Raw genomic sequence first — 9,735 nt, 5'->3', positions numbered from 1 at the left:
TATCCTCTAGAGTTTGTCATCTCTTTCCCTTTCAGTTTGAGACAATAAATGTCCAGGATAGAGTCAAATTTCAGTTTATAATGTTGCACTACGATTTAGATTCCTTTTTCAAAAAGAACAAAATTACCTGCAAAAAAAAAAAAAAAAAAAAAAAAAATGCAGGCATCAGAACGAATCAGAAGGCCATTCTTCACTTTGTCCAAGTTTGTGTCCAAGAGAGAAATGTGGCATGCACTTGTTGCCAGAACGATTTTCTAGATGTCCCACATGTGCTATGACTGAACAGGAGAACATTAAAAACCAAGTATTAATCTTTGTTTTACAGCAATCTTCCTGTAAGAGTGCTTCCTACCCCTTCCTCTCCGCAGCCCTCCTTCCCACTCACTTCTCTCTGCTCCGCAGGGCCCAGCCCTTGCGGCTCTTCTAGCCCCACTTTCTGTGAAGCTGGTGCAGCTTTAGTTAGCTTCAGAGCAGCTCGCCCACAACGGCCCCTTCCAAGTCCCCGAGGGAGCAACATTGTCAGGCCGCACCAAATCTGGATCTGCTCTGGGCCTATCTCATGTAGCTTGAAACTTCCTTCATCTGGGGACTGCCGGGGGCGGGGGGGGGGGGGGGGGGGGCGGAAGGGCTTTATAGCCATGCTCTCTCCCTCTCTAAGTCAACCTATTAATGAGCACTGTACTCATTAGCTGTGAACAAACCTTAACAATCTAATTAAACAGATATCACCACTACTTTTCATCTTGTGTGTTAATGGGGACACACACAGTAACAAGTAATGTTTCTCATTAGAGGAAGAACAAAATTAGCATTTACGGGTTCTAATTAAATTTTGGCTTCCAAATATGATGTTTTTTGCTTTTCGCTAAAAATAGGGAACTTGTAAACTAGGGCAGGAAATAATAAAATGCTCAAATGATTAAAAGGAAATTGATGTGTGTAGCACCATTTTGTTTCATAGCTTCTGATATTCCAGAGTTCCATGAATCATGGGAAAACCCAGACGAACCAGTAAGACAAAATGAGATAAAAAATAAATAACAAATGTGAATGTACATTGAAAAAGGCAAACATTTCTCTTAAATATGATTTGTTTATTATTATTGTTATTGCTGTTGTCATGAAAATACTTGCCCTTGGGATTGGAGAAAGAGTCTGCATGGACACAGAATATTAAATGCATAAAGTTGAAAACATTTATCACCTTCAGTTCTACCAAGGTCAGGAATATCAGAAGTTGTTCAAATCTTTAAAAATCAAACCAAAAATACTTCTATGTGGAATGGATGGTTTAAAAAAAGGCACTTGGAGGAATAAAATTTGACCTGGACCTTGTATAGCACACTCAGACAAAATAAGCCTTTATTTTCTTCCAAAACACTCTGCCAAATGCCTACAACTGCCTAGTTACTACCCCAACAGAAGATGTCTCCTTCTATTTTGGTGGCCCTGCAGCTTTCTCTCCCTAATTAGAGCCTCCATATTGTCTGGCCATCTGCTTCTGGGTTCTGCCCAAGCTGTGGTGATGGAAGAGATATTTTATGATCTCATTCATTTGGTGGGAGGATAAATTCCACATGAGTCTGATCTGGACAAAATGCTTTGGGGAAGACACATGGACCCCCTGGTGCTCCCTGTGGAACAGTTAAACCTTCCTTCCCGCTGCAGAGGTTGCAAGGTTTCCTGCTTGACCACCTCACAGCCAGCTAACATGGTAACTCCTTGTCCAGAACATATCCCATCTACTTTCTCCATCATTGTCCTATGTTGTCTCCTTCTACTTGATTCACTACTTGATAGAAATCTTGGTATTTCCTTCATGCATAGTTGCCTTTTCTTACTGTTGAGTTATTTTGGCTAGTAGCTACAACCTGTTTGGATAGCCACCAGCCTAGACTAACCCCTTGACCCTAGCTTCTCATACTTCCATATTCAGCCAAGCACTCTGGTACATAGTTCACAAAGATGGCCTTCAACAGTCCCTTTCATCCCTGTACAAATCATGTTCCTCTTCCTATCAAGAGGTGAAGTCTACTCACCCACCATTGAATCTGGGATGGCCTCATGGCTTGCTTTGACTGAAAGGGCATGGAAGAAGTGACTCTGTACAGCTCTGGGCCTGGGCCATGGGAGGCCTGAGTATGTCTGTTCTCGGTCTTGGAGCCTAGCTGCTATGGAGGGAGGTCCAGTCTATCCAACTCAAGAGAAAGGCTATGAAGAAGACTCTGGAGGAGACACCATGTGGAAGGAAAGGCCACATGGAGAAAACCAAGGATCCAGACATACGCATGAGCCCAGCTGACACCACAAGAAGAGAGAGGCCTTGTCAGCCCACACAGAGCCCCATCTTTTGAGACATCCCTGATCAGGTAGCTAGACATATGATTGAGGCTACCTTGGGCCCACCAGTCCCAGCTGGCTGCCCCTGTCAGCACCATATGGACCCAAGAAAAGCAAACCCCATCAACATGTGCCTGAGTTCCTGACCTACAGATTTATGAGCAATAAAATGGTTATTCTTGTAAGCCACTAAATTTGGGGGTGATTTGTTATATAGCAGTATATACCTGATACAGAAATACTATGATGAGGGTTATAATAATGCCCCCCCCAGATTATGATACCCTATGTCTATGCCCCCTTGCAACACAATACTGCTGCCCCTCTTATCCAGAGGTGGAGGCCTGTGACTTCCTTTGACCAAGAGAATGTGCCAGTCCCAGAGCCTAGGCCACAAGAGATGATGCAGCTTCAACTCTCACTTTTGGAACCTGGAGATCACCACACTGGAAAAAGCCTAGTCTAAATTAGTAGAGGAGGAGAGGCCACGTGGAAGAGAGTGAGAGTCAAGGTACCTCAGCTAACGGCCAACACCGTCAACCAGAAATGTGAGTGAGGCATCTAGAACCCAATCCAAGATGACTGTGAACATATGAGTAACCTCAGGCAAGACTATCCAGGTTGCCAAGCCATGGGATCATGAGAAACAACTGTTGTTTTAAGCCACTAAATTTTGGAGTGGCATTTTACATAGCAAAGGATAATTAGGAAAAATGCCCACTCACATGGCTCCTGGCTGGTTCATCCGGCCTGGCTCTCCCAACCCCCCACTCCAGTGCTAAGTCTAAGTACACAGTGTAGCCCGACAATGTAGCCAAGCTTCTGCCTCCATTTTTGACTGCTGGAAGTATAGAACCCTCAAGTTAATTAGGGCTCTGCCACTAATAAGATGAGCAACCTGAGGCAAGTTATCCTGTTTGTTAAATAGGGATAATAATAGTAAGCATTCACTGAGTTCTTGTGGACATTTAAGAGATAATCTACATAGAATTTACTCAGAAATGGTAGACAGCCTCATTTTTCAAAAGCATGAGATAGGTTTTTATGGAAAGTCTTTACAAGTTTTGAAATGAAGTCATATCCTTCAAAATCTTTTTATAAAATGAAACTGAGAATGAAAGCCCACATTCCATAGCCCTCCAAATCTTCTTCAGGGAGTTGTCATGGTAGTACTGGAAGGATTAGAGAAGAAATGGTACAGGGCATCTTTCACGGGATAGATCTGTAGGAGGGAATACTTCTAAATGATAATTTTAAATATTTTGGGGCAAAGCTTTAAGCTCTGCTTTAAAAAAAGAAAATTGCTACTTCTAATTACTTCTTAAACTAGGAATTTTAAAATTTCAGACTTCCTGTTGATATGAAAATAGGCATCAAATACACTTATTTTATTCTGATGCTGCACAACAGAATCACTGATAAACTAGAGAAATTACACTGATATACTAGAGAAAATGTGACTCTTACTAAGTTTCATAGAATAGGGTAAGAGGTTTCACTGAGGTGACCTGACAGTAGAAGCACAGAAAGGGAATTATGCAGCTCTAAAAATTAGAAAATAATCAATGAAGACTGAAAATTAATGAAAAGATATTACATCTATGCATCATGAATTTGTAGCCTGGGAATACCAGGCGAGATAAAGGTAAATGCTCCAATATCTTGGACGATAATGCAAATAATTTCATTTAATGGTATTAAGGGCTTTTGCCTTGAGTATCGCTTCATGTAATTGAGATGTCAACAAAATTATCAAGATGGTGCATTCAGAATGAGGCCTCTTCTGTAATAAGAAGAAACAAGATGAGGATTCTACACAGCCAGAGACGACACCACAGCTCTGGGATATTTTTAGTAATCGGCACAGAAAATATGTAGAAAAAAAATGTATACTCTTCAGTTGTCTAAGTTCAGGCTGCTATAACAAGATGCCATAGAATGGGCGCCTTAAACAACAGAAATTTATTTCTCACCGTCTCGGAGGCTGGGAAGTCCAAGATCAAGGTGCCATTACTTCAGTTCCTGATAAGAGCCTTCTTCCTGTCTTTGTTGGCACGGAGAGAGGGAAGGAGCAAGCTCTCTCCTGGTAAGTCTCCTTTTATTAGGGGCACTAATCCCACCTAAGAGCTGCACCCTCATGACCTGATTACTTCCCAAAGGCCCCATCTCTAAATATCATCACATTGGGGATTAGTGTTTTGACATATAAATCGGCGGACGGGGGATACATTCAGCCCATAGCATTAGTTAAAAGGTTACTGTGGCAAATTACATTTTCCAAAAAATGGCCACAAATATATATATATTTTTTGTCCTACATGCTCTTCCAAACCCTTGCTATTCCCTATAAATAGATGGAACCTGAGCAGGCCTTCGTGACTGCCTCAAAACATAGAGCCGTGATTTTTACCTGGCGGTGTTTTCTCCTCTAGAGAACATTTGGCAATGTCTGGAGACATTTTTAGTCATCACAAACTGGTGGGAAGGGTGCTACCACTGCTGAATATCCTAAAGAGGACAGAACAGCCCCACAACAAAGAATGATGTGGCCCAAAATGTCAATAGTGTGGAGACTGAGCAACTCTGTAATTGAGTATGGTGGAAGTCATGCTTTATAACTCTTCAGGCTAGGTCATGAACGGCCATACAACTTTTGCCTAGCACTCTTTCTATGGGAGATTGCTCTCCTTTGGAATCCAGCCACCACACAATGAAAAGCCCAGGCCACAAAAAGGAACCCACATGGGGAAGAATCAAAGCTGGCTCTTAGCCCTTGCTGAGGTCTCAGCCAATAACTAGAACAAACTCAGATAGTCATGTAAGCATGCCATCTTGAAATCAGATTCTCCAGCCTCAAACCACCCCAGCTGACGCTGTGTGGAGCAGGGATGAGCCATCCCCTCTGAGTCCTGTTTAAACTGCAGATTCATGAGACAAACAAATGACTTATTTTTGAATTCACTAAGTTTGGAGATGGCTTGCTACACAGCAACAGGAAACTGTCATCTTATCTATCTATCCAGCCTTTAATTAACTCATCATCCATCCATCCAATAGCATGAGTAGCAGAGATTAGCACCTTTATAAGTAGTATTATGTGCTTGATAAAACACTTCTGTAGTTTATTCTCAAATATTACTTGGTATATGGAGTATCCTTGTGGAGGATCCTTGGGTGGCAATGGGCCCTTCCAGGAGGCCCTTCCTTTAGTTGCAGTGCATTGTGGCCACCTACAAAGTTACCAGTAAATCTGACATGAAGAATTTCTACAGTTCTTATGCCAATAAAAATAACACGGTAAACATGAATTAGAATTACAAGATTTTATAGCAAGAACATAAAAGAACATAATTATTGATCCTTTCATAACACTTCTGAAATAAATGTAAGGTTTCAATGCATTTGACAGGGTAAGAATATTACTTTTAAAGAATCAATATATGGATATATTACATAGCTATAATGCTTTATAGGAAAATCTTTTCAGGAGAAAGTTGCCCTGGGGCAAATCAGTAGAAGAAATTTAAATAATGGCTTTTATTTCTACTCAAATTTCTATATTACAACATATCAAAAATTATACCAAGAAATTTTTGCCAGGCCATTGACACACTAAATAAAATAATGATGGCACCTGGAATATTTTTAACATTCGTTAGTATCTTAGGATTTACCAGGATCTTTCTAGTCAACATCCTCACCCTTTGAGCACTGTGTTTTAAATTTTATGTATTTTCTGAAGTTATTACTTTTTTCATTAACGGAGTTTCATGTGGTTAATATTTTAGCATCATATCAAGGTAAAGAATACCATCTTTTCTTCACCTCATTCTTATAAAAGTATGTCTTATTTTTGCTGTCAGTGCTTTGTGGAATGAGACTGGATGGATAGAAAGAAGGATGGATGGATGGATGGATGGATGGATGGATGGATGTTGGGAAGAGGAAGAGGAATGGATGGATGGCCAGATGACAGGTAGGAGATAGGAAGGGAGGCAGGTGACAGAGAATAATAGATTGATTGATCGATAGATTAATAGATAACCCTCTCTGGCAACAAAATTAATACAACTAAGATTTTAAGTGATTCCAATTTTCTATGTAAAATTTATCACCAAGAATCTGATACCAATCTAAGACCCCAATCTCTGCCTGAAAAGAGCCGCCTTCTTCTCTTCCCTCACACTTCCTGATCCAGTCAAATGTCCTCACTTATCTCTACCTACTAACCCCAGATCAACCGAGACAGGGGATTGGCCCCTGATTATATAGGAAATTTTATAAACATAATCCATTGCCTCATTACAGTTGTCTCTCTGAATATTGCTGTGTACCATCCCCATAATCCTCCTGAGGTTTCTTCACTTTGGTGTGTAACCACCTACCTTGTTCCTGCAAATCACATAATTCTTACCTGTTGTTTGGTGCTGGGCTTATGATCTTATCACTACGTGTTTTCCTGCTTTTCAGACTGAACCTGGAGAAGTTTTGACAACTACCTGAACACACATTTGTGACTCCTTGTCTAGCCTATCAACATCCTCACCCTTCCCATACACAATGGCTCCACAACCATTTTTCCTCTTTGTACACTCATTACCACCCACGAAGTCTTAAACTCTGTAGTGACTGCATGCAAGACCTGTCACACTACTTCTTGCAACCAGGAGAATGTACAGTAGTCATTAAGAAATCTGACAGAAATATTAACCCTGACTAAATTTTGAATTGGCCTAATTGGTTTATTTATGTCATTTTAGAATAGTAGTAACACAATCTGTAGTGAAGGGTCTGTTTCTTTTATATTTCAATCTCTGCAGAGGAATATGTAGTCCCACTCTGTACAAATAGTTCACAACCTTGACCATATGCCCATGAGACTATGTTGAGTTCAACACCTGAACTTGTCTAGACCTTGTTCAACAAGACAAGTCCATTGATTATGCACTTGGATATCACAGCAATATTTAATTGCTATGAAAGTTTCTAAATACTTAATCTCAGCTTTGTACTTTGTGGGCCAGTAATCAATAGGTCAGAATGGCACCAGCTGCAGACCACATTCTTTTTTTTTTTTTTAAAGATTTTTATTTATTTATTTGACAGAGAGAGAGAGCGAGAGTAGGAACACAAGCAGGGGGAGTGGGAGAGGGAGAAGTAGGCTTCCCGTGGAGCAGGGAGCCCGATGTGGGACTAGATCCCAGGACCCTGGGATCATGACCTGAGCCGAAGGCAGATGCTTACCGACTGAGCCACCCAGGCACCCTGCAGACCATATTCTGAGTAAGTAGTACTGATATAGTAGATAGCATGATTGCCTCCCTCCTGAGAGCATCGCTTAATGAAGATATTAAATGTAGAAGATTTAGTCTTCTCAGTGGAACATTTTATTTGTGTATTTGTACATTCCAAGGAGTCATTTTAAGAGTGAAAACAGTAAGGATTTGATGTCACTGCACATGGACTCTAAGCCTAGCTCATCACTTACTAAACACATGGCTTTGACCAGGTTATTTAGCTTTGTGAGCTTCCATTTTCCACATTTAGAATAAGTGGATAACATATGACATGGACTGTGTGAGGATTAGCACGATGCTATTGTAAAGCATTTAGCACAGTGTCTGCAATGTAGCAATGAGAAATAAATGGTTGCTCCCATTATTTTTTTTATCTTGAAAAAACAGGTTGCTGTTGTGTTTTAAAGATACATCTAAGTTTTCTTCCCAGCAAGAGGGTTTTCCTTGGGTAATATTTTGTCATGAGTCCAATAACAATAAGGGGTGCCTGGGTGGCACAGTCGGTTAAGCGTCGGACTCTTGGTTTTGGCTTACGTCCTGATCCCACGGTTGTGAGATCGAGCCCTGCATTGGGCTCCACACTCAGCATGGAGTCTGTTTGGGATTCTCTCTCCAACTGCCTCTCCTGCTCATGCTCTCTCTAAAATAAATAAATAAATCTTAAAAAAAAAAAAGAGAGAGAGACCAATAACAATAATAAATTGGACTAATGTAATCATCGCTTGATATTTCACAAAATAAAGGCAGCATTGATATCATTTAAATTTCATATAATAAGATTAAAGGCACTGTAAACATAATATAGCTATTAAGCAACAGACTATTCGTTTTGACTGGCCCCAAACTCTGTCAGTGTTTTTGACCAATATGAGACAAATTTTCCACAAAAATTCTATGAACTTGTTTCAGGATGAGAACAACTACAAAAGTAGGATTGCAGCTATTCCTGCTTTTCAAAAACATAATGTGTGACCACCCAGATTTTCAAAACAAGCAAATTAGAAGATTATTTGAATCGCAAAAATTTTTTCATTTAAATAAAAAAGCATTATTTTAAATCAGTATTTCTCAACTGAAGGCAATTTGCAACCACCGCCCACCCCCCCCCCAACATTCTTGATTGTCACAACTGATGGGAAGTCCAGGGAAGAGCTACAGGCATGTAGTGGGTAGAGGCCAGGGCTGTTATAAACACCCTAAGTGCACAGGACAGCACCCCACGATAAAGAAGGCACCATCCCGAACGGTGACAGTGCTGAGAATATGAAATGTTGCTTTAAATGCACTCTTTTTTGTGTGTATTTAAGTATTTGAAATTGGTATGTTGCATAGCACCAATCATGACTTAATCAAAACTCACTTATTTTTTTCATTTTATCTTTCTTTTAAATTTCATTTAGTGTGGATCATTTCACCGCAACCCCTGATGAAAATTATTGCCAAATCCCTGACTTTTCTGTTCTTCACTCTTAGGTCCTATGGTCACTGTAATGGGCAAACACAGGCCGAATTCAGGAATTAGAATGTTCAGTCCAGAAAGCTAATCAAAACTCTGAATTTGATTTAATGTCAAATCTTCTCTCTTCCCATAGCTTGAGTTTGGTTCAGGGGGAAGCCTGGTGTGGGATGGGGGATGGGAACTCAGTTGGCATCTCTGTTTCTCTGTTCCCTTAAGTATTATCCCTCCAGGCCTGGCACACTAGAAGAGAAGAGAAGTAGGAAAGGTATTACTTGAACTATTACCGTCATCAGCTGGTTTTTCACATTCTGGGTCAGGCAGAAGTTTCAAGATGACTCTCTTGTCTCCTGGTGTTTTCATGGGCTCTTCAGAGTTTCCCACTGAACCTTCCAGGGCATAGTATCTTGTCTTTGTCTTCGTCCCAGATTCCTGGTGCAGAGCTTCTAAAATCCCTTGGGATTTCCTGAAAGACAAGAATCTTTGTAATGATAATGAGGTGATGATTAGTAGGCCCTTGGGATGTGGGCTGGTTAGCAGAGAGACAACCATTATTAGAGGGTTGGGACTTTGGGCCGGCCAGACCTCTGGGGAGGGGAATTAGGCTGGAGAATAAGTTCAATCACATGACCAATGATTTAG

The sequence above is a fragment of the Halichoerus grypus genome, chromosome 5, assembly GCF_964656455.1.
Source record: "Halichoerus grypus chromosome 5, mHalGry1.hap1.1, whole genome shotgun sequence".
Taxonomy (NCBI): Eukaryota; Metazoa; Chordata; class Mammalia; order Carnivora; family Phocidae; genus Halichoerus; species Halichoerus grypus.
Note: the sequence above shows the minus strand (reverse complement) of the source record.